The sequence below is a fragment of the Lissotriton helveticus genome, chromosome 3_1 (genome assembly GCF_964261635.1).
Source record: "Lissotriton helveticus chromosome 3_1, aLisHel1.1, whole genome shotgun sequence".
In the NCBI taxonomy this organism is placed as follows: domain Eukaryota; kingdom Metazoa; phylum Chordata; class Amphibia; order Caudata; family Salamandridae; genus Lissotriton; species Lissotriton helveticus.
In genome coordinates, this window is record NC_136061.1 from 842407290 (window position 1) to 842431118 (window position 23829).

Sequence of the window (23829 nt, forward strand, 5' to 3'; positions counted from 1 at the left end):
CATACACTCTGTGCTTGATAGCATTTTTGGAGGACTTCTGCCTCCCCTGCTCCTGATTGATGGGAGTGTACCTTTATTTTTTCTGCTTCGCAATGGATGTCCCATTTCGAGGGCCAAACCTACGTAGCACTACTATATGTGCTCCTGTGTCATGATCGCATGATACAGTGTTTTGGCGTGCTCTTGCTTCAGGAGCTGAACGAACATTGGCTCTTATCCTTCCAGCCTGTTTGGCTACACTGTGCGCAGCTAATATTCTGCTGTCTGCTGTGCACTTTCGAATGTATGCCTTGACATCTGTTTAGGAACGCAACAAGTTTAACCTCTAGATATAGAAGTACTGGTGAGTCCCTTAAAGGCTCTCTGGTATCGGTGTCCTTTGCCTTTACAGTTGCTTCTGAATGCATTCTATGAGCCCTCCTGAGAAGCTTCTGCCCCTATTGATATGGATCATGGCTCTTCTTTGGCAGATTTGGCGCTGGCTAAATTCCCTCCTCCGCGGGCTGTTGAAGGGGCTGGATGTGAACCTGTTTGTCCATGGATTTGATTTGAGGTACGCGTCTGGGAACATTGTCTGCCGTTGCTGGGAACAGCAATGTTTCATCTACCTCTCGGAACACAACAACTATTTGGCAGTTTCGAGTGGTGGGAACTTTTTATTCTGTCCGTTTTTAACAACCTAAATTGTTTTTAAATTACATTGCTTTTATTCTTTTTGTTATTGGATTTAAAATTTTGGCTGACTGTTTTCTGCTTCGAACAGATACGATTGCCTTTTTAGCACTTTTGTATATATATACAAATATCTTTTAACATTGCTTTTAGATAACTTAGGCGACTCACGTCTGAGGAGTGGGTGTCACATGGCAGGTTTAGCCCCGGGGAGAAACATTGCCATTTTACATGCATACGTTTTTAAGTTGCCTTCTTTTCCACAGATTGAATTTTTACACACATTTGCTTGTGTGACAGTGCAGGATATTGTTCTAAGAAACCAGATTTTCTACATTTCAACTTCGTAGGCTCATTATCATGACACCTTGAACCTTTAGTACAAGGGATAAAGTTCACTGCACAAATGTTGTTGTTTGTTGACCGTCTATTAGGCAACATAGCTATCATAAGAGGACGCGCTACCCGCTGAGCTCAGGGGAGCTGCGTCCCTCACCATTTTTAGAAAAAACTTAAAAACATGGCTTTTCCAGAATTGATTTCCTGGTGGTGAATACTGCAGTCATAGCTCCAAGACACCTCTGGGGATTTGTGCGCTTAACAAGTCTCAGTAACATTAACATAAACAACGACAGCCTAGCTGTGGTATCAGCACATTAACATGAATATATTTTCTTATATAAACATGAGCATTTCCATGTTCAAATCAGAGGAGCATTCTGCTGTCACTGCGAGGTCGCTGCTTGTTGGAATTCTAGCCCAACAGTTCCTGTTTACCTCTGCGAAGAGGGATGTCCAACTTGTGACCAAGACGGGCCCCTGAAGACACCCTCAGGTAATGGTGAGTCAGATCATCCAGTATGGGATTTTGGCAGATCAGTTGCCCTAAGAAAATAGGTTAGGGAGTGCATAATAGGAGTACACTACACATAGTTTATATGCCAGCATACATACACTTCTTTAGAACAATGGTGGAATTGTTTATCCCTTTCACTGTTCTCGTGATGCAAATAACTCTCATTTGTTTCTGTCTATTTATTGTTGCAGCAAACTTAATTTATGCAAGAATCGCAACGCTTCAATAAATACTGAAAAGCTTACTTGTGTACTTCTTGTATATTTCATTGGGCATGCACGAGTGACTGAGTCGAAGGGTTCTAGATCTGTTACCACGATACCTTGGGAGTAAGGGTTGTTATGTTGTGAGGATGCACTATCCATTTGTTACATTCCTAGATTCAGGGGTACTTATGGTTGCACGGTGAGCTAGCAGGACTGTCGGCCAACATATCCTGAGGGGGTGCATAGAATCAGTCTGGCACCATCTCAACGTTTATGTTGTCCAACAAAGGCACAGTTCCTACTGAGGAATTAGATAGTCGTACTGTATCACCTCATCAGATAAGAAGTGCAGAATGCTCTGATCCGCAGCATCTCCTTCTTACCACTGACCTGATAATTCTTACAACCCCAGCATGTACTGCTCTTCCTTAAGTACCTTTGTATCCTACCTCTTTTTAATAGTGTGGTCTCTCTGTATGGTTGAGGGGTGACCAAGAATGGGCTGGCAGCACCCTGACTCACAAGATGAACCTTGGCAGAATGATGTAACAGTTTTTTCCGAAGTTGAGGACTAGGTCGAATGGCTCTGGAAGGCTGTTCATGCATGGGAGCTAGTGAAAAGTGAATTAATTTGCATATGTACTTTAATGCTTCCACGTATGCTATGCAAATGATATGCAAATTCCCATGTGTACTTAATGTGCGCTGTTCATTTTATTAATCAATTGCACTTTCATTGTTGTGCCTGTTTGAATACCACTAAAGCCTTAGTATTATTGCACACTGTCATGCATTTTAAAAATACCTTCCTGTTATTCAATGTAGGACACTAAACAATTCAGCTGAATCCTTCTAATAAGAATATCCTCAATCTTGAGTTGACACGTCAAAGTGAACATTCTAAAAATGAGTTAAATATACTCTTGCTGGCACCACAATGAATAAGACTTGGGCATCACTCGAACAAGGAATAAGATGTCTCTTCACCACAGGGATGTAACTGACACCCCTGCAGCACCCACTGTGCAGGGGGGCCCCGGTCTGCTATACAAAAAGGGTGGTATCTTCAGCTTGTCAGCTCGTGGAAATGGGTATTGAGAGGGGCCCCTTCACCATCTCTCACAGGGGGTCCCCAAAAGATTTCTTATGTCACTGCTTTACCCCGGTCTAAGTAGGCCCACTCTCAGACAGGTTGTGAAGAAACTAAGGTCCTTCGACATTGCTCTTTTATTCCTGGTTAGAGGCCTCTCACCATCGCGTTCCTTGATTATACAGACCATCTTGGATTCTGCTCTTGGAGAGGCTTTACCTTTCAATGCATGATCGCCAAGCCCAGCAGTGAGAGCAATTATGTGTCTTTAGGGAACGGCCTTAATTTGTCACCTGACAAACACCTGAAGTGTGAATTTCATCCCATGCTCAGTTGCCGCTCTAGCTGAGCTCCATATTAGTTCAATCTTAGTAACTGGTTATTTGGACTTGTGGGGTAACATACTGTAACCAAGAGGAGGTGCCTGCACATGGCCTTTATGGATTGAATATTGGGGTTTGACCATGTCAATAGATCTCAGCTCTGGGTTATCCTCTTGGACCTGGGTATGGATGCAGATTTGGTGGCTTGTATACATAATTCCCATTCTAACCTTGCAGCCTTGGGGAGGTATAATGAGAATGGTAGTTTGTCTGATTCCTGGGGGGCGGTCAAGACAGGGGTAAGGCAGGGATGTATTTTGGCTCCCCTGCTGTATACCATTTATATTAACAAGCTAGGGGATGTATTGACAGCAGTCAGGAGATACATCCCCAAAGTGGGCAATACATTTATCCCTGCCTTACTATACCCAAACGATGTGGTGCTGCTCACGTGGACTGCTGTGGGTCTCCAAAACCTTTTAAATGCTTTCAATGGGGGCATGGTCAAGATGGCGGCGTGAGCAGACGTTCTGCTCCGGAGCTCTCGCCGACGGCCTTCACCAGCAACGGCTCACGGGCCGTCATAGCCACAGTCGGTCCAGATTCCGGTGCGGACCTGTCCCGGAATCAAGGGAGGCAGCTGAGAGCTGACAAGCGGCTTCCGCAAGGCGCTTTTAGGCTGGGAGGCGGTCGGAGCCCCTGGGCGGCTCGAGGAGACTGGTGAGGCCTGGGCTCGCGGCGGGCGGCTGTGGGCCCGGCCGGGCTGCTTTGCACCTACCTGGGCCGGGGAGCCCTTGTGCCGTGGATGAGCGGCAGTGCGGACTGTGGCATTCCCGGTGGGGGCGGGCGGATGCCCCCCCACCGGTGATTGATGATCGAAGACCCTCGCTGGGGTAGAGCCTGGCCGCCATTTTGTAAGGAACCTGGAGCGGCTGGGCTGAGGAAGCGGAGGACCTGTGCGGGCATCTTGCCGCTGACGAGGACCTGCAGAGTGCCGGGACTGGCGCAACTCCCCTGCTTCTCCCCCCGCGGCGATACGGCGAGTGGTGGTTCCCAGCGGCTGGCGCTGGAACTGTGAGGTGGGAGCCGCCATCTTAGGATGAGGCCGCAGTGGTCGGACGGCGGCGGAGGCGAGCGCGGGCCCCGGCAGAACTGCCGGTAAGCGGGTAGACTGGACTTGCTGTGCCTGGGGGGCGGCCGGACCCCGCCGGGAGGACGGACAGATCGGCTGGCATCAGGGCGTGGGCAAGGCCCGGGGTGCCGAACTGCGGAGGCCCGCGGAGCGGACTGGTTGGCGGGGCCCGAGATCGGGTGAGAAAGCAGGCCGCGGGAGCTGGCAGCGGCACCGGTGAGTGGCGTGGAGCGTGGCTGGAGGCTCTGTGCCTCGGCGGAGACTGGGGAGCCGGCGTGGGCATGATGGTGTGCAACGGAGGGGAGCGGAGCGGCTGAAGAGGACACGGTTGGCCTTGGACAGTGTGGTGGTGATGGAAGTCTGGCCCGGGAGTCTATTTTAGGAGTGGCGACGGCTGCTGGCGACAGGAGGGCGGCGCAGACGCGGCGGGCCCCAGAGGAGAGCCTGGAGGCGCTGCTGTAGAGTGTGGGGCGGCATGGCAGGGAGCCCCTTGTGACAAAGACTGCCCAGTGGATCATCGGTGTGGAAGGACTCAGTGAGCTTGGTGGTGGTGGGCCGTCGCCAGAGGGGGCGGCCGGACTTGAATAGGGGCAGCGAGAGGCAACCAGCAGCGTGGTGTTGGGCAGTGGCGGAGCAGAGGGTGCCAGATCCGGCGAGACTGCGACGACTAGAGAACCGGGCAGAAGCTTTACACTCCCCGCCCCTGCTGAAGAGTCGCCGGAGAATACCGCCCCAGAGGGCCTGGTGCTTGTCCTTGGGGGTCACTTGTTGGGCAGGAACTGGTGATTGTGAAGTGCGGGGACCCTCTGTGCACTACTTGTGTAGCTGCAGGGAGGGCTATGCCCTCCTCCAGAAACAGGAAGGACAGGACCATGAAAGACTTATTTGTTAAGGAGCAGTCGGAGACAATGATCTCTACCGCGACGGCTGGTACCTCCGGGCAGGGGCCCAGCAAGGAAGACGGAGCTGAGCCCATCACCAAGGCGTTTCTGGAGTCCATGTTCACCGCTCTCCGGGATGACATCCACACCCTCAAGCAAGAATTTACCTTGGAGATTCACGAAGTCTGCAGAGAAATGGATGGAATTGGTGAGAGGGTTACTGATCTGGAGGGTAAGAGCGATGGACGGGACACTGAAATAGCGGTCTTGCAGCAGGAGATCCTCCGAATCCATGGTCAAGTAGATCTTCAAACCCATGTCGAGGACCTGGAAAACAGGTCCCGGCGCCACAACATTCGCATTAGGGGAGTGCAAATGGGTGAGGACTCAAAGGAATGTTTGCCTTCGCCAGTGAGCTCTTTATCCACATACTGGCCCGACCCCTAGAGACTGAGCTACGACTGGACCGAGTGCACAGGGTGGGTCCCCCGAGGGCCCCGACGGCTTCCCCACCGGACATACTAGTCTGTGTCCAGGACTATCGCACCAAAAGAAGCCATCCTACAGAAGGCGCGACAGATGCAACCTCTGCAGTTTCGAGGGCAGTCCCCAGTCCTCTACCAGGACTTATCCGCCCTGACCTTCCAGAAGAGGAGGTCGTTCAGGCCTATCACTGCACACCTGCAGCAACATAATATCGCCTATAGCTGGGGCCACCTGTTTAGACTGGTATTCCGCATGGACAACAAACTGTACCAGCTACGTTCGTTGTCGGAGGCCAGTAGATTGCTAGGCGTGAAACTGCCAGAATCGGAGGGAGAGGAGGAATATTCCAAAGAAGAGGTTGAGGATTCCAAACCCCGATGGCGTCTACATGGCCGCAGGCGGCGCATCCGGAGGCCCCGAGCGGCAGAGGTCATGGAGGGGAGAAAGTCAGTGCTGGAGGCAGTTTCTGCAGAATCACCCAACACCCCGCATGGTTGACCATTGACTCTGTAGCAGACCGATTGTTTGATTTTTTACGGCCTAGGCCGTTGGTGGGAGAGAGGGGGCTCTCATGATGGTGATCTACCCGGATACATTTCACTAATCAACCATGGATGATGGACTGGATGTTTCTGATCTATTGTGTTTTTTTATTGTGTTTCGCAGTTTGGGAATGGGTGGGGGGTATGGGGAGGGTGTCCAGTGCTCCACATCCGAACCTTTCTTAGCTCTAGAGTAGCCTCCCATGTCCGAGTTGTCGCGCTCCCTTTGGTGGCCCATTATCCTGGTGAAGCCGCTTATGATCCCCTGGGGGTAAGCTATATCCTGGTACCTCCTGGTCATGCCTGCTGCTACTCTTAGGATCCTCACCCTCAATGTGAGGGGTCTTAATAATCTAGTGAAGCGCAGGGTGATACTGTCGTGCTTAGAGAACGCACAAGCAGACATCTGTTTGCTCCAGGAAACTCATTTGCTGGCGCGCGACTGTCACAGGCTCCGGTCCCGTAGATTTCCGACCCAATTCTTCTCTTCCTGTTCTACTAAAACAGCTGGAGTGGCAATACTGGTGGCGCAGCGATTCAATGGGGAGATACTACACAAAGGTGCTGAGTTTAAGAGATGGCTGTTGACTTATCGCTTTGCTCTGGGTGGAATTACCTTTACTGTTGGCTCCATGTATGCCCCGAACGAGGGCCAGGAGAAGTTCCTACACGCTGCAGTTACTGAGGCTACAGCCACGTCAGATCGTAACATCATCTTGGGGGGCGACCTGAACTTAGTGTTCGACAACCTTTTAGATAGATCCTGTCAGCGCACGCACCAGGTAGAGGCTATCTCTGCAGACAGACGGAAGAGACTGAGTGATTTAGTCCTGCATGACCTCTGGCGTAGTTTTCATCCCTCGGACAGGGAATATTCATACTATTCGAATGCACATAAGACTTATGCATGACTAGATCACCTGCTGGGTTCAGCACCAATGCGAGCGCTTGCGACCACTGTTGAAATGGGGGTGGCCTCCCTGTCTGATAATGCCCCGGTTCTCGCCACTTTTACTTTCCCGCCAGCCTCGCGCGCCTCCAGGGTGTGGCGCCTTCGGGATACTCTGTTACATAGAGCTGACATTGTTAAACACATACAGGCCACCATAACTGATTACCTCTCACATAATGCGCACTCTGAGACCTCTCTGGCAACACAATGGGCTGCGCTGAAGGCTGTACTTAGAGGGGAATTAATTACGCTCTCGACAGCGGACAATAGGGAGCGCCAACGTAAACGCGAGGAACTCACTCAATGCGTCCGTGAATTAGAACAGATGCACCAGAGGACGGGAGCCCCGAGGGTATGGCGACAACTCAAGGCCATGCGCCTGCAATTGACTGCACTTGACCAGGATAGAGCATAGTACGCGGCCTTGAGACTTAGGCATGCTTATTATACTGGGGGGGACAGGTGTGGGAGACTGTTTGCTAATAGGTTGAGGGAGGCTCTTCAGCAACAAGGGGTTAGGGAGATCGTTAGGCCGGATGGAACAAGCACATCGGAAGATGCGGGAATAGCGGAAACGTTCCGCGACTTTTATGCCGACTTGTAAACGGAGGATCTGTCTGATAGCTCAGAAGGGACTTCTTTTCTGGATTCGGTTCCCCTGTCCTCTCTGACGACGGCCCAGGCCGAGCACCTTGACAGAAATATCCAAAAGGAGGAGGTCATAGCTGCCATCTCCCGCCTCAAGTTGGCGAAAGCGCCGGGGCCGACGGGTTCCCTGCTATTTTCTACAAAAAGTTCTGTACGGTGCTGGCCCCCCTCCTTACTCATTTGTTTAATTCCTTTGCTGAACTGGGTGCGATTCCAGCTGATCTTCTAGGGGCTTCTATCGCAGTGATCCCTAAACCTGGGAAGGATAAGACGACATGCGGGGCATACCGCCCGATATCCCTCCTTAATGTTGACCTTAAACTGTACACTGGGATCTTGCCCGCCCGCCTCTCTCCCCTCATGCCAGGTCTCATTGAGCCAGACCAGGCGGGTTTTATACCTGAGTGCCAGACGTCAGATAACACCAAGCAGATTCTTCATCTTATAGAAAAGGCCGGCCGGGTGCCCGGGGAGTATATGATGTTGGCTATAGACGCTGAAAAGGCGTTTGACCGGGTCCATTGGCCCTAATAGGAGTCAGTGTAAGAGAGGGTGGGGGTGCAGGAGAAGTCCGTACTTTTATTTTTAATTGTTACAAATTCCCGACAGCGACGGTCAGAGTAAATGGCTACACCTCTTCCAGTTTTCGTATCGGCAGGGGCACGAGGCAGGGGTGTCCATTGTCACCCCTCCTCTTTGCCCTCTATATGGAACCTTTGGCCCAGAAAATACGACAGAATCCGGCTGTTGAGGGGATCAGGTTTGGAACCTGCGTCCACAAAATAGGCTTATATGCGGATGATGTGCTGATCTCCCTTGCTAGCCCGCGGACAGCGCTCCCTGGAGGACTTAGACACTTTTGCCAGGGTAGCCGGATTCAAGGTGAATATGGATAAGTCCATGGCTTTGGACCTCTCGCTGTCACCTTCAACCCGGGAGCACTTGCAGAGTTTGCTTCCCGTGCAGTGGCCGACGGACACTATTCCGTACCTGGGAATACAGCTGGCCCCTTCCCTTTCTGTCATGGCCACTACCAACTATGCCATCCTCCGCAGGAAAATTAGTCGTGAGATCGGAAGGTGGAAGCACTATCCTCTTTCCTGGTTAGGGAGAATTGCGGCAGTTAGGATGACGATTTTGCCACAGATCCTCTATCTCTTCCGTGCTCTTCCTCTCCGCCCGCCGGGCGGGTGGATTTGGCAGACACAATCTGACCTGGCCCAGTTTATCTGGAATGGTAGGAAGCCGAGCATGCGCAGTACGCAAACAACACTCTCTCCGGAGATGGGGGGACTGGGAGTTCCCGATCTCAAGGTGTATTATCAGGCGGCACAACTACGATACCCGGTCGAGTGGAGCAGATGGGAGTCGGAAAAGCATTGGCTGTTTCAAGACCAGGCGGTTGCGGCAAGGACGTTACAGGAAATCCCCTTTCTGCACAAGTCTCACAGACCCCCCCAACCTGTATGCCTCTCACATAACCGGAGTCCCCTTTGAAGAGTGGATGCTACTAACATCGAACACGATTTTACGAGTTTCCCGTCTCCCCTCACTCCGTTGGTCGACAATCCGAACTTTACACCGAGGGTTGTGGACACGGCCTGCGCGCACTGGAAATCGGCCGGTTGCCGGTTCTTGTATCACGTATATGGCCCTGAGGGTATTTTGCCCTTTCCCCAGTTTAGACAGGAGTTCGGGTTCCTGGAATCTGAGAGATTACGATACTTACAGGTGCGGCATTGGGCGTTGCAACCGCAGCTGCGCAGACAGGCACCTTTCAGCTTATGAGCGATGGCTCATCACTCGCACGTCAGACTCCAAACTAATCTCCGACTTCTACAAGATGAGGCAGGCCACTCTGACATACACACACAACCCCGGCAGGGAATGTTGGGAGAGAGAGCTGGGTAGAACACTCACTCTGAAAGAATGGGAGGGGATATATCATTGGGCCCGCCACTCTGCGTACCACAAGGGGCTCAGGGAGACATTCCCAAAAGTGGTGACGTATTGGTATTACGCCCCGGAGAGGCTACATGAGATGGACCGTGACCAACACACTGCGTGCTGGCGTGGCTGTGGCCAGGTAGGCAACCTGGTGCACTTATTGTGGGAATGCGCGCATATCCAACCTTACTGGGCTCAAGTGCTGGATGAGGTGGACAAACACTTCGAGACAGAAGTCCCTCGTTCCCGGCTTACGTACTATTAGGCCCCCCCAATCCCCTGACCTACCCATTGAAGTCTCGTAGGGGCAGACTGATGGCCATCGCATTAGGCTCGGCAATGCAAAACATCCTAGCGCATTGGCGCACGCCCGCAGTTCCCTCCTTTGTGGGTTGGTTACATCGCCTGTGGCAGGTGCTGGGGATGGAGAAGTTGTCGCTTACTATGGCAGGTGAGGGTTCTAAATTTGATGATTTGTGGCAACCATTTCTGTCTATCCTATCCTCCGAATTTAGAGAAATCACATGTCCCAGATATTTGAGATTGTTATGCCTCACTGAGCCACAGAAGGCGAATGGTAGGAGGGATCCTGGAGATTTAGCATGATTCAGGAGGAAAGTAGGGGGATTGCTGGACAACACAGTGCACTGGACGAGGGAGGGGGGGGTCGCTTCTTCTGTTTCGTTCTTTTTCTTTTTCCTTTTTCTTATTTTCTTCCTATGTTGGTATCCCATATCTCTGATTGAGAGGCTGGGCTTGTGGTGCTGGTCAGTTGTACTGCTTAGATCTTAATTGATGATACCTGACTGTAAATGGAAGTTTTTCCGTGTTTAAACTCAATAAAAACATTTAAACCATAAATGCTTTCATTGAATTATTCTTTAGACCTATCTACCAATTTTACTAAATCTCATACTAAGACAATTGTAGTCAGAAGGCCACGGGGTGCAATATTATTCTGTAGGGAGGCAGAACGTAACAAAGTTTCAACCTTCCCCTATCTGGGAGTGTTGTTTGACAATAGAAGATCATGGATTGCTGAAAGAGTCCTTAAAAAGAATATCTTGGCAAGAGCAGTAGGTGCTACCATGAATTTTGCCAAGAGACTAGGGGTCAAACCAGTGCCTGCCCTCCTAAAGGTTTTCAAAGAAAAATGTATTCCTATGGCAATCTATGGGTGCGACATGTGGGGGTACAAAGATGCTAAAGAACTGCAGGTGGTTGAGAGCAAATTTTTGCATAGACGTCTTGCTGTTCCCACTAGCACCCCCTCTTTCACGATTCATAAAGAGCTTAGAGTGGGTTTCATATCAGACCTTATTGCAGTGGCACCCATAATGAGTTGGCTGAGAATTTGCTCAATCCTGTCCCCACCCTGAATCAATATGCATTAGAGGATTGTACCGTTTTGTGAGGGGGCATTGTATATCCCGTGGTTAGGATATGTTAGGAACCAGCAGAGGAGGATAGGCTGTTTGGATCAGTTATTTTTTTTTTGAGTTTTGAGAATGCGTTCAGCATCCAACTTTTATTCATTTTTCAACACATTATATTTTCCAGTCAGCCGAGCCAACGCCTTTCTTCCCCTAGTACTTAATCTGGGTTGTGCTTTCCAAAACTGTGTGATTTTTAAATGGCATGAAGTATGACCTCCTGTCTCAGTGTCTTCATAAGGAATATATCCCTTTTGGGGTGGTGTATTACCCCCTAAATCATCTTACTCATTCATGTGTCAGGACTGAAATGTCGCGGGAAAGTGCCTCTTTGGTGTTGCTGCAGAACTACCTTTTTCCAGTGGTTGTTACATTTGGCAAGAGTAAAGTCATAATTAAAATGTCTTCCATTGCCCTCTTTAGGGCCAATAACTTTAATACCTATTGTGAACTGTTGCAATTAGGTTGGTAATCTTAGTTCCGGTCCAGTGAGCAGCTGCCAATTTCACCAAAAAGATGTACCCAGTCACAATTGGCCCACACTATTTGCCTCCACAACTAAGGTTGTCCAGCACCGACAGAGAGTCCATCTTCTCCCATCCCCCCTCCCTCCCCCACTCCATGCTGGCTTTGAACATTCTGGTCAGAAGTGTCAAAATGTTGATGCCTTTGTGCGTGACTTCATCCTCTATATCTCGTAGTTTTTGGAGATTTGCACTGTAATTGCTTAGCGGCAACTCCAACCATTCTATGAAAGTAGATTCTGACACTTTAGATAAGGTTAGCTTATCTTTTTCCTCTACTTTCTCATTTAAAAAGCTCTTTGTTAAATAAGAAACAGATGTTTACCATTATACCGCCAAGGAGAAAATAAAAATGTATATGGTTTCAAGATACAAAATGCACTTAACCCAGTAACGTTATGCAGCTCTTCGAAATCAAGTGAAATCATGTTCAAATGGCATTTTTTATGAAGTGTACCTATATTTCATGCAAGCTTCCTGAATCCACCACCATATTTTTTTGTGATTGTAGCACTTCTTACAATCTAGGGTGCCCTGCATAACACCTTAAGAACCTCCAATGGGTAGAAAATGTGCCACTTCATTTTCTTGTCATCCTTTCCACACCAATCTATCATTCCATCACTTAAAGAGTTATGGTGGCTCTCAAACTACTAGTGAGTCTGATCAAAGATACTCTACTTCCCTCAGTGGAAATGTTCCACTTATAACTGCTGCCACTCTACGTGTGCAAAAAGCGTCAATGCTTCATAACGTTATGTTCCCATATACCAGCAGCCTCTTTCTTCTCCTGGGTCCAGGCTGCATAAAAATGAGCCATTGAAGGCTAGGAACCCCTTCTTCTGCCATATAAGAAAGAACACACTAGTAACCTATTTCCGCAAGAACCTGTTCTATTGTTCCAAGTTTAGCTTTTGTTACTGATCTACTGCGATGAAACCACCCCCATGACATGTTGCTACCTTTGAAGTCTACGTGATATATTAAACTGCAGCTTTATGGCTTGAAGCAGAACAGACAGGCCACAGTTCCAGTCCGGGAGAACCAGAAAAAGAAGCAACAACATCTTAATGTAGTTAGTTACATAAACCACAGTGATTGCTATGCCGTATCTTAATGAGTCAATCACTTTCACACTGCTAAATTCAACGTAATCATCGGTGTCTTGGGCATGTACCGCATGCGAAACATGCTTGATAAAATATTGTCATAATTGTATATTCTCTTCTATCCTTTTCACTTTGCCATCCGTTTTCGTGTTATGCTACTCCTTTACAGATTGAATCACCAGATCCTGCCACTTTCCAAAGTTTTGCTTTTGGGGTACGAGGCAGGAACAATATTGTATTTACTAGTACAGAAGTACAGAACCACATAACCTTGTTCCCGCAATCAGTTATCGAACATTCTCATCCTTGACGTGATATTCCCGATGCTTTATGCAGATAAAAATGTCGCTTTTCATCAAGAAATATCGCGCAGTAATGAGATGCGATCCGGATCCGCTGGAAGATTTTTTTTATTTTTTTTTATTTCAGTAATTTTTTATTGAAAAAAAGAGATTTATATATACAGGGTACAGCGTACAGGGGGTACAGTTAGCAAAAGCCCCTGGGGGGTGGCCGAGCATAGCGAAGTACAACAAGAACTCGTGGGCCTGTTTTTTTTGTAAACATGGCAGCCTCTGTCTGTATCCTCCTCGGTGGTGAGAAAGGAAAGATAGAAAGGAGGAAGAAGAAGGTCTTGTGCAGGGTCTGTCACACACTTTTCATGGGTTCGGGTACATTGGTCAGGTCTCGGTCTGTTCCGCCTGCGGCGCGGAAGGGTGTGTTTGGCCTCGTGTTTGCCATCCTAGGGTGGTTTGTGTGAGGACAGGTAGGTGTCTAGAGTGTGCCACATTTCGCTCTGTGTGTGTGTTCTGTGTGTGTGGTTGGACGTTATAGTGTCGGCTCCTCGTAGGAAGGTGACCCAATTAAACCAGGCCTTGAACGTAGCTTTCCCTGTGTCCTTCGAGTTGGTCAGGACCGTCTTGACCGCCGCAGTAAGTAGAAGGTCTATGAGGTCCCTGGCTTCTCTAGCCTGGATTGTTGGTGCCATGAAGGCCGTGGTCAGGCTGTGGAAGTCTAGTTGTAGGGGGATGTCTAGTGTGTTGTTTATGAAGTCGCTTATTCTGCTCCAGAATACTCTCGTGGGCAGTGGAATATTAGGTGGGCTAGGTCTTCTTTCTGTTTGCTGCAGTTCCAGCATGTGTCACAGTCTCTTTTTCCTATTGACGCCAGGCATGAGGGGGTCCAGTATGCCTTCTGTATGAGCCAGAATTTGGTTTGTGCTAGGGTGGTAGTTACTTTTTTTTGTGTTGTTGATGTCCATAGGTTGGATCTTTCCCTCTCAGTTAGTCGTCTATCTAGGTGAGACGCCCAGTACTCTATTGCTTTATTGTTTAGTCTGGACGCATCTGGGCTCAGTAGCTTGTAAAGGTGAGAAGTTTGGTGTCCCATTCTGTTTATGTTGGCAGCGTATTGTTGAATTGCTGGGGTCAGTTTATTGAGTTCTGCCTTGGTGATTGCCACTTTGATCTTGAGGAAGTTATATAGCTCGATAATATCCAGTTTGTGTTTATCCTTCAGTGTGTCGAAAATGTACTGTGTTCCTAGGGTGGTCAGATGGTTTGTTGTAGATGGTGCACAGACATAATATCGACTCCACAATATCGAATGGACAAAATATCGAGTTAAAAATATCGAATATGATAAAATATCGATAACAAAAATATCGTTGTTTAAAATATCGATTACAATAATGATAATAAAATATCGAGTACAAAAATATCGACTCAAAAATATCGACATGACAAAATATCGATTAATAGTGAAAGGAAAAAATATCGATATTATGTTGAAAAAAGGTAAAAAATATAAATAATTTTTAATAGTAATATAAATTGTAGTTAATGTTTAGGAGCGGGATGTTGGGTTAATAGGGGATAAGGGTGGGGAGTAATTTAAAATAAATAATTAATTTATATATGTTTGTAAATATTTTTATTATTTAATTAATTGGGAAATAATTAATAATAATTACTTAATTAATTTATATAAATTTCTATAACATTTTAATTAGTAATTAATTGGTAATTAAATAATATTAATTAGTTAATTGGACAATAAATAATATTAATTAGTTAATTAATTAATATAATTGGAAATAAAATTTTAAGTAGTAATTAATTGGTAATTAATTATTGTTAATTGGAAATAGAATATTATTAATTAGTTAATTAATTAATATAATTGGTAATAAAATTTTAAGTAGTCATTAATTGGTAATTAATTATTATTAATTAGTTAATTGGAAATTGAATAATATTATTTAGTTATTTAATTAATATAATTGGTAATAAAATTTTAAGTAGTAATTAATTGGTAAATAATTATTATTAATTAGTTAATTGGAAAATAAATATTCTTAATTAGTTAAATAATTATTATAATTTTGTTTTAATTTTGTATTACTAATTAATTGGTAAATAATTAATATTAATTAGTTAATTACATTATTTAGAGTAATTGGTATATATATAAAAGTTGTTATAGTTTGTTACATAATTGGGGAAAAATTCATTAATAATTAAATGAAATTAATTACAGTTAATGTGCTAAAATATTTTCATCGTTGTTATTGGTATAAATTGTACTTAATGTTTAGGAGCGGGATGTTGGGTTAATAGGGGATAAGGGTGGGGAGTAATTTAAAATAAATAATTAATTATGATATGTTTCTTATAAATTTATATTATCAATTAATTGGTAACGATTAAATATTATTTTTTTAAATAATTCATATAATTTTGTACATATTTATCATTAGTAAATAATTAGTAATTAATTAATATTAATTAGTTAATTCAATTATTATTTATACAAATTTTGTATTTAATAATTTGTTATTATTAAATATTTGTTTGGGAATAAATATTATAAATAATTACATTCAATTAATTACAGCTACTTTGCTAATATATTAACTTATTATTTATAGTTAATAATTCATTAATAGTTAATTAAATAATATCAATTACATTTGGGTACAGGAGGAAATTTTTGTGTTCAGGGTCAGTTTTCTCTCTTTAGGTAAAGGGGTATTTTTTTGTTTCAGGCTCAGTTTTTAGTTTTAGGGTAAAGGGGTATTTTAAGAGTTCATGGTCAGTTTTCAGTTTGTGGGTAAAGGGGTATATGTAAGGTTCAGGGTCAGTTTTCAGTTTTTGGGGAAAGGGGTATAATTAATGTTCAGGGTCAGTTTTCAGTTTTTGGGTAAAGGGGTATTTTTAGTGTTCAGGGTAAGTTTTCAGTTTGTGGGTAAAGGGGTATATTTAAGGTTCTGGGTCAGTTTGCAGTTTTTGGGTAAAGGGGTATTTTTAGGGTTCAGGGTCAGTTTTCAGTTTGTGGGTAAAGGGGTATATGTAAGGTTCAGGGTCAGTTTTCAGTTTTTGGGGAAAGGGGTATAATTAATGTTCAGGGTCAGTTTTTAGTTTTTGGGTAAAGGGGTATTTTTAGTGTTCAGGGTAAGTTTTCAGTTTGTGGGTAAAGGGGTATATTTAAGGTTCTGGGTCAGTTTGCAGTTTTTGGGTAAAGGGGTATTTTTAGGGTTCAGGGTCAGTTTTCAGTTTGTGGGTAAAGGGGTATATTTAAGGTTCAGGGTTAGTTTTCAGTTTTTGGGTAAAGGGGTTTATTTACGCTTCAGGGTCAGTTTTAAGTTTGTGGGTAAAGGGGTATATTTAAGGTTCAGGGTCAGTTTTCAGTTTTTGGGTAAAAGTGTATTTTTAGGGTTCAGGGTCAGTTTTCAGTTTTTGGGTAAAGGGGTATATTTTGGGTTCAGGGTCAGTTTTCAGTTCTTGGGTAAAGGGGTATTTTTTGGGTTCAGGGTCAGTTTTTAGTTCTTGGGTAAAGGGGTCTTTTTTGGGTTCAGGGTCAGTTTTTAGTTTTTGGCTAAAGGGGAATTTTTAGTTTTCAGGGTCAGTTTTGGGTTTTTGGATAAAGGGGTATTTTTTAGGGTTCTGGGTCAGTTTTCAGTTTTTGGGTAAAGGAGAATTTTTTGGGTTCAGGGTCAGTTTTCAGTTTTTGGCTAAAGGAGAATTTTTTGGGTTCAGGGTCAGTTTTTAGTTTTTGGGTAAAGGGGTATTTTTAGGGTTCAGGGTCAGTTTCCAGTTCTTGGGTATAGGAGTATATTTTTGAGTTCATGGACACTTTTTAGTTTTAGGGTAAAGGGGTATTTTTAGGGTTCAGGGTCTGTTTGGGTATATGAAGTGTGAGAATTTTTTTTCTAAATATTACAAATATTTGAAATTTTTGAGTGACAATTAGTTGCTATTTTTTATGCTAATAATAACTTTTTTGAACTACTCAGCAAAAAATATACTAAAAAATTATGTTTATAATATTTATACAATATATATAAATATTTGACAATTTTTACACAATAACATTATACTAAAGTAGCTATTCTAATTTATACATGGTCAGTCTTCAGCACCTTTCCAAATATTATTTTTACTTGAGTAGGAATATGAAATAATAATTGGTCAGTGTCCAGCAACTTCTCTGATAATACTTTGAATGGAGTAGGAATAGCAAATATTAATTGGTCAGTGTCCAGCACATTTGCATATACATTTATTTAGTGTGTTATTATATTACAAGACAATGCAAAATGGATGTTTTCACAAAACTTTATTACAATTTTCTTTTTTTTTTCATGTGTAATACAATACAATCACTATCAAATATAACATTAACATTTTTGGAAATGTTGTATTTGTAGAAGAACACATTATCATTTATGTACATGTTTTAATTTGTGACACAAACATTTTTCACAACATTTTTTATGTCAAAACAAAATCTTATTATCAATCACTTTCTGTTACAAGTATTTATATTGAAATAAATAAAATACCAGTTATTTTTCTGTTTCTTTCATTTATATTTAATAATGTTAATATTATATATTAATATTATTAAATATTTAATTTTAATATTTACATTTGTATAAAGTAACATGACAATTATTATATTTGCTCAAGATATGGAAATACTAATTAAGACATTTTTTACACATATTTCTGACAATGTTGTTTTTAAATTATACATATAAATATATTATGTTGTCAACTTTTAACTGTAAAGGGGAATAATATGTATAATAATAATATCTGGTATTGGTAAAAGATTATTTATGCAATTATATACTTTTATAATACTTTGACATTATTATTACAAATTTATAATTAATTAATAAAAATAATAACAAATATATTTATTATTATTATTATTAATTAGTTCACTTAAACATTTATCTTTTCTTTTCAGAAATACATACATTCAGAGAAATAAAAATACTTTATTTAAGGCAATTATTTATATAGTAAATGGTTATAAATTTTATATTAATAATAATAAATAAGTTATATTATTTATTATTAATAATTATTAACAAAACAATTAATCATGTTTAGTTATAAAGAAACACACATTTTTTCCTATAAATGTACACAAAAATAATTTTTTTACATATATTATTTCAAGTGTTACATACTTATTTAATATTATTAATATATATTAATTACTATATATTAATTAATATTAAATATTTTTTTTAAACTGTTTCAATTATAATGAGTCTACTGTATTAATTTGTTTCAATAACAATGTGTATGTATTATATTTTTTGACTATAACATTGTATTTTCTATGATACCTTCTCAAAATTGGTTTAAGGGGACTACTTTTTTACCGCGTAAGGTTATTGAGCTTCATTCAGGACTGGAGAAGCTCGTGGTTGGGTGTTGCTTCGTGTGGAGAGAGGTAAGGTACATTTTATATACTATTTATGACTGAGTGGTAATGTCTGAGGGTATATTCGAACTGTGTTGTGTTTTTGAGTGTATGTATGAATTGTTTATGTAGCGTTTAGGTGTAATGTCGTCGTTATAGATGCGTCGTGTATGTTTTAGTTCTAGTGTTATTTGAATTGTTAGGAAATGTCTTCTTACATGGTTAATGTTAATTGTGAGTGTATTTACAAATTTTATGTGCTATTTGTGGGTGGGTTTCGTTATGTATGTTTTTTTACAGGTTCCGGTTCCTCGCATGAAAACTACATGGAAGGAAGCGTGGTTTTTTTCTGAGATACTAATGTATGACTTATTATGGTTATATTTTTACGTGTATCTCCTATTTTTCGTGTTTGCCAGGAGCGGATTTTAATCATTTTTACCTTTTTTCGGGTTTTTTGAGGGTTTCGTATTGGATTGCTACATTGGTATGCGTCAACGTTTTTTTTAAAGTTGTGTGTATATCACTTTAAATCATAAAGTGTCCACACTACTGTTTTCGGGATTTCCTGGAGCGTTTATTTTATTTTAACATTATTTTCGGGTTTTTGATGGTTTCCCATATTGGATTTCTCTTACTTTGTAATGGATTGTATGGATTGTATTTTGCTTCATTACGTCTCTGTCATCTACAACAATTGTAAGTAATTTTATATTTCTATTTATTGGGTGGGAAATGTCGATCTTTATGTAATGTGTATGTGTGATGTAATTATAAATATTGCATATTTGTTCTGAAATAATGTTCAAATTTTTGATAAGTTTGTAAAACAAATATGTATTATTTATAATTGTTTAGAAATGTTTATGATTGTTATATGTACCATTATTGTAAGAAGATATTAGTATATTTTGTAGACATTTTTATAGTAGGGTTTTAGCTATTATTGACAGATATTCTAATCCTCTAGTTGTAGGGTATAGTGTGACTTGACTTTGCAGTAGTCGGAACATTTGTTTAGTTTGTTTACTTAGTTTTGGACCAATTTGGGTCAATGATTGTTCCATTCTTAGTTCTTGATAGCTTTGTTCTTTTATCAAAGCTTGTAGTAGGTTATGGAATGTGGGTCTGGTTCTGCTTGTGGTAGCTTGGAAAGCATTATGCCACCCTTCTACACTGTTGTTGGTTTTTGCCTCTTGGTTTAAAGTACTAAGATAGACATTCCACCAAGGGATTTGGAATTTGGGTTGGCGTCGATGTCCAGATCTGTGCAATCTTCCCACCCAAGTATCTTCGAAATAATCCAGTAATGGGGTTAGTTTCTCTTCATTTCTCTTGTAATATGTGCTGTCAATTAATAAATTATAGTGTTCCGCTACATCGGTAACAGGAACGTAGGCCAGTGCTATCAATTTTTTAATTTGATAGGCAAAGGTGCTATCTGTTGAGTACAAAATACTTAAAGTAGATTTTTGGAGATGTCTCCATATGCTCTGATTGAAATGATAGTAACAACCCTGTATTGCTGTGTGGGGAAATATTTTCAAAATGCTATTAATCATAGCTAATTCGAAATCAATAATTATTTTTTCTGGAAAATTATTATTGATTTCATTTTTGAGAACATTTAATATTTCTGTGTAAGTGTTTTGCTGTTTGTTTGGTAGCAAACAGTAAATTAAAGGGATGTTATAGTTATGGTATAACCCGTGGATGGAATATAGTTGATAAAAAGGTTTTGGGCATGGTTTAAATGTGCCATCCATCATCCATTGGGGACACTGTTGGATTTTTCTTAAATTACTTGCAGTTGCAAACATTATGATTCTGTTTGTACTGCTTTCATTGTCAAAAAGGATAAATTTGTCTTTATTGTGTGTGATGTACATTTCTGGTGAAATAATAATTTCCTCAAAAGTAGTAGGGCTGGGTGGGGTTGTGGAAGTGCGTCTTTTAGTGTATGCAATTGTGCGTTTTAGTGAGTCAATAGAGGGTAGTTGACCTGAAGCATGGGCTGGGACTTTTAACAGTTCCTCTTTAAGGATTTGTGTTGTTGGTCTATCACTTTGTGTGCTAGCAGTCTTTATACTTTCTAAAGCATCTCTTATTTCAATTTCTGTGACATTGGGGGGATGATTGTGTTCCCTGGTAAATAGCACATTAGTTTCCTCTGTAGTAGCCCTTCCATAACATTTGTTTGAGTAATATTTTGTACATTTCCAGAAAACTTTTCTACCACTTTGTCTTTCCTGACTATAAACATAACCCATATAACATAACAGTAATTTATTTTTCTGTGACATTACAAATTCTGCACCTTCTGTCATTTTGTTTTACTTGTTCTAGGAAAGAGTAGAAAGAAACAAAATCAAATAACATATATTTCACTTAGTGGTGCAAACATAATTAATGTTGAATTTATACTTACGTTTACTAAAAGTAGTAATCACAAATGCAGAACTGTATTTTGAAGGACTTTCTTGTATGTATTTCTTTATTTACTGTTGGTATGAAAATATAGAAATGCTAAGTTAATGTTTATACATAACACACGTTTTTCCTAGGAGAAAGCAGTTTTTTAATTTGCTTAGTACTACATTTGATGTGAACATTACATATACTTACTTGTTTAAATAGTTGAGTTGTAGTATTTGGTGGAGTACATCAAGGTAGTCAAGTTTAGATCTGTAGAGAAGATAGAATAAATACATGTCACATATTATAAAATTTATTTTTAACCGTTGGGAAATTGGAAATATTTAAAAGTATACTAACTTCTAAATATGTACTTTTCTTTGCTGTAGGTAGAATAGATGTATGATGTATTCACAATATCTGTAGAGGAAATATAAAATACATAACATGGTGTTAAGAACATAGTTCTTGTTTTTTTTGAAGTTTTAGACTAATTGATGTATACTTACATTTTTAACAAGGGTAGTCTTGTCTTTTGGTATAGTTGATGTTGGATGTTTATATTGGATCTGTAGGGAAGATGTAATATGCAAGATATGTTGTTTAGAAACTAGCATTTTAAATTTTGGTTGTTTAATAACAAAAACATATATACTTACATGTTTAATTAGTGTAGTTCTATAAATTTGTAGTGTTGAAATCGGAAAATCGCTGAATATCTGTGAATAAAATATTTTAAGTAAAGTATGAATCTAGTGAAATAGTGTTTAAAAACAGCTGTTGTTGTAGAACAGAGCATTAATATATACTTACTATCTTATTTTGCAGGGGAAGAAATAGGAGCAGGTATTAGGATTTTGTTTGTAGTAGTTTCTATCAGAAAAGTAGGAGGAGATAAAAATTACATAAGTGGAAGAGTTAGGAGATATAAGTAAAAAAGTAGACTACTAATTTAGATTTTTAAATAATGCAATGTAACTTACTTGAATGATTAGCTAGTGAGCTGGATCTTTAAAGATGTTTGTTCAGGAACAAAATCTTCATACTGTTGGCATCTTCTTTCCATAGAGTTAGCAGCAGCAAATGGTAGAATGGATTTATCCCTTTTATAGTATGTGTATTTTGTGTGCTTTGATTTGATTGGTTGTAGGATGAAAGGAAGAATTGTATAGGCTAGTTTGAATTTTTTTTAAGTTAATTGGTGTGTTTGTTGATGTGAGAATGGTGGTATGTGGTGGTTTCCGCATTAAAGCAGGTTAGTTGTTAAATAAAATAGATGTGTAAGTATAAAAATATTATGAAAATTTTAGTTACATGTAAAGATTCTTTTTCTAATGATATAACGATTTTAATATAATGTATAGGAAATGATGATAAATAGTAATTTTATAAAAGTAACAGGTATTATATGTAAAATGTTTTTTGTATAGAGCAATGACTTTTATAGACGAGTAATATGTTATTTTAGACATAAAAGGGTACAAAAAATAACTCGGTATTTGTTTAGAAACTATATTTTTGTACTCTATATTTTAGTAGTCGATATTTTGGTAGTGTTAGGTGTAATTTCATGAACAACGATATATTAGTAGTCGATATTTAATAAGACGATATTTATGTACTCGATATTAAAAGTACTCGATATTTTGTAGTCGATATTTTTGTATTTTGTGTAATAAGTATACAAAGTCAATATTTTTGTAGTCGATAATTATTCAACGATATTATTGCTAGTCGATAATGTGACCGTCGATAATATTTCAGTGATCCGTTGTAGATATACTGTGTTTGTACCATGTGTGCATGTTGAGTGCTTTCCCCCGGTATTTTATTTTTGGGTTGAACCAAATTGATTCCCACTCTGTATTCTTGATGCTAACGTCCATCTTCTTGTCGATCTTAAGGAGGGCATTCCTGGTGTTCTTGAGTATGGGATTGTTGGCGATCTCCGGATGTTTGGATGCCGTCAAGAGGGCTATGGGGTCAAGGCCTTTTAGGATTTTTTTTCTCCAGTGCTAGCCACGCTGGTGTGTATTCCTGTTCTGGGGTTAGCCAGTACAGTCCTTGTTTGGCTGTACAGGCCCTGTGGAAGTTTTTGAAGTTTGATAGGTTTAGTCCCCCCATGTTTTTGGTGAGTCTGAGTTTTTGTAAGCTGATTCTGGGCTTCTTGTCTCTCCATAGGAAATTGTTTATTATCTTGTCGAGGTTTTTGTGGAAGTCCTCTGTGTTGCATAGTGGAAGCATGTCAAGCGTGTAGGTCACCATAGGCGTCAGCATCATCTTGACAGCCTCCACTCTGCCCCACCAGGTAGTGAATTTGGGCGACCACGTTTCTACCTTGGCTTTCACTTTGTTTAGTAGTGATTTTTCGTTTAGATCAAGCGTGGTCTTGAGATCTCTTTCGAAGAGTAGGCCCAGGTATTTCAGTGATTTTTTCTGCCATGTGAGCCCCGAGTCACCTAGCACCCCTTGCGTTGTATGTATATTCAGGGGTTTGCACTCCGATTTATCTCTGTTTAGTTTGTAGCCTGAGGCGCCTGCATATTGGTCTATGGTCGACATAAGAGCTGTTATTGATCTAGCCAGGTTTTCCGTGGTGATGAGGATGTCATCTGCATATGCCGCTAGTTTCACTGTCTTGTCGCCTACGGGTATGCCTGTAATGTGTTTGTCGGTCCTTATCATGGTTAGGAGTGGCTCTAGGGCTAGTAGGAAGAGGGCTGGGGAGAGCGGGCATCCCTGTCTTGTGCCCCTTTCGAGGGTGAGTGGTTCTGATGTTCCTCCATTTACCACAATCCGGGCTTTGGGTTCCCTATATAGTGCCATCACCATCCTCCTATAGTTGGATCCTAGTCCAAACTTCTGCATGCACATCTCTAGAAACGGCCAGGA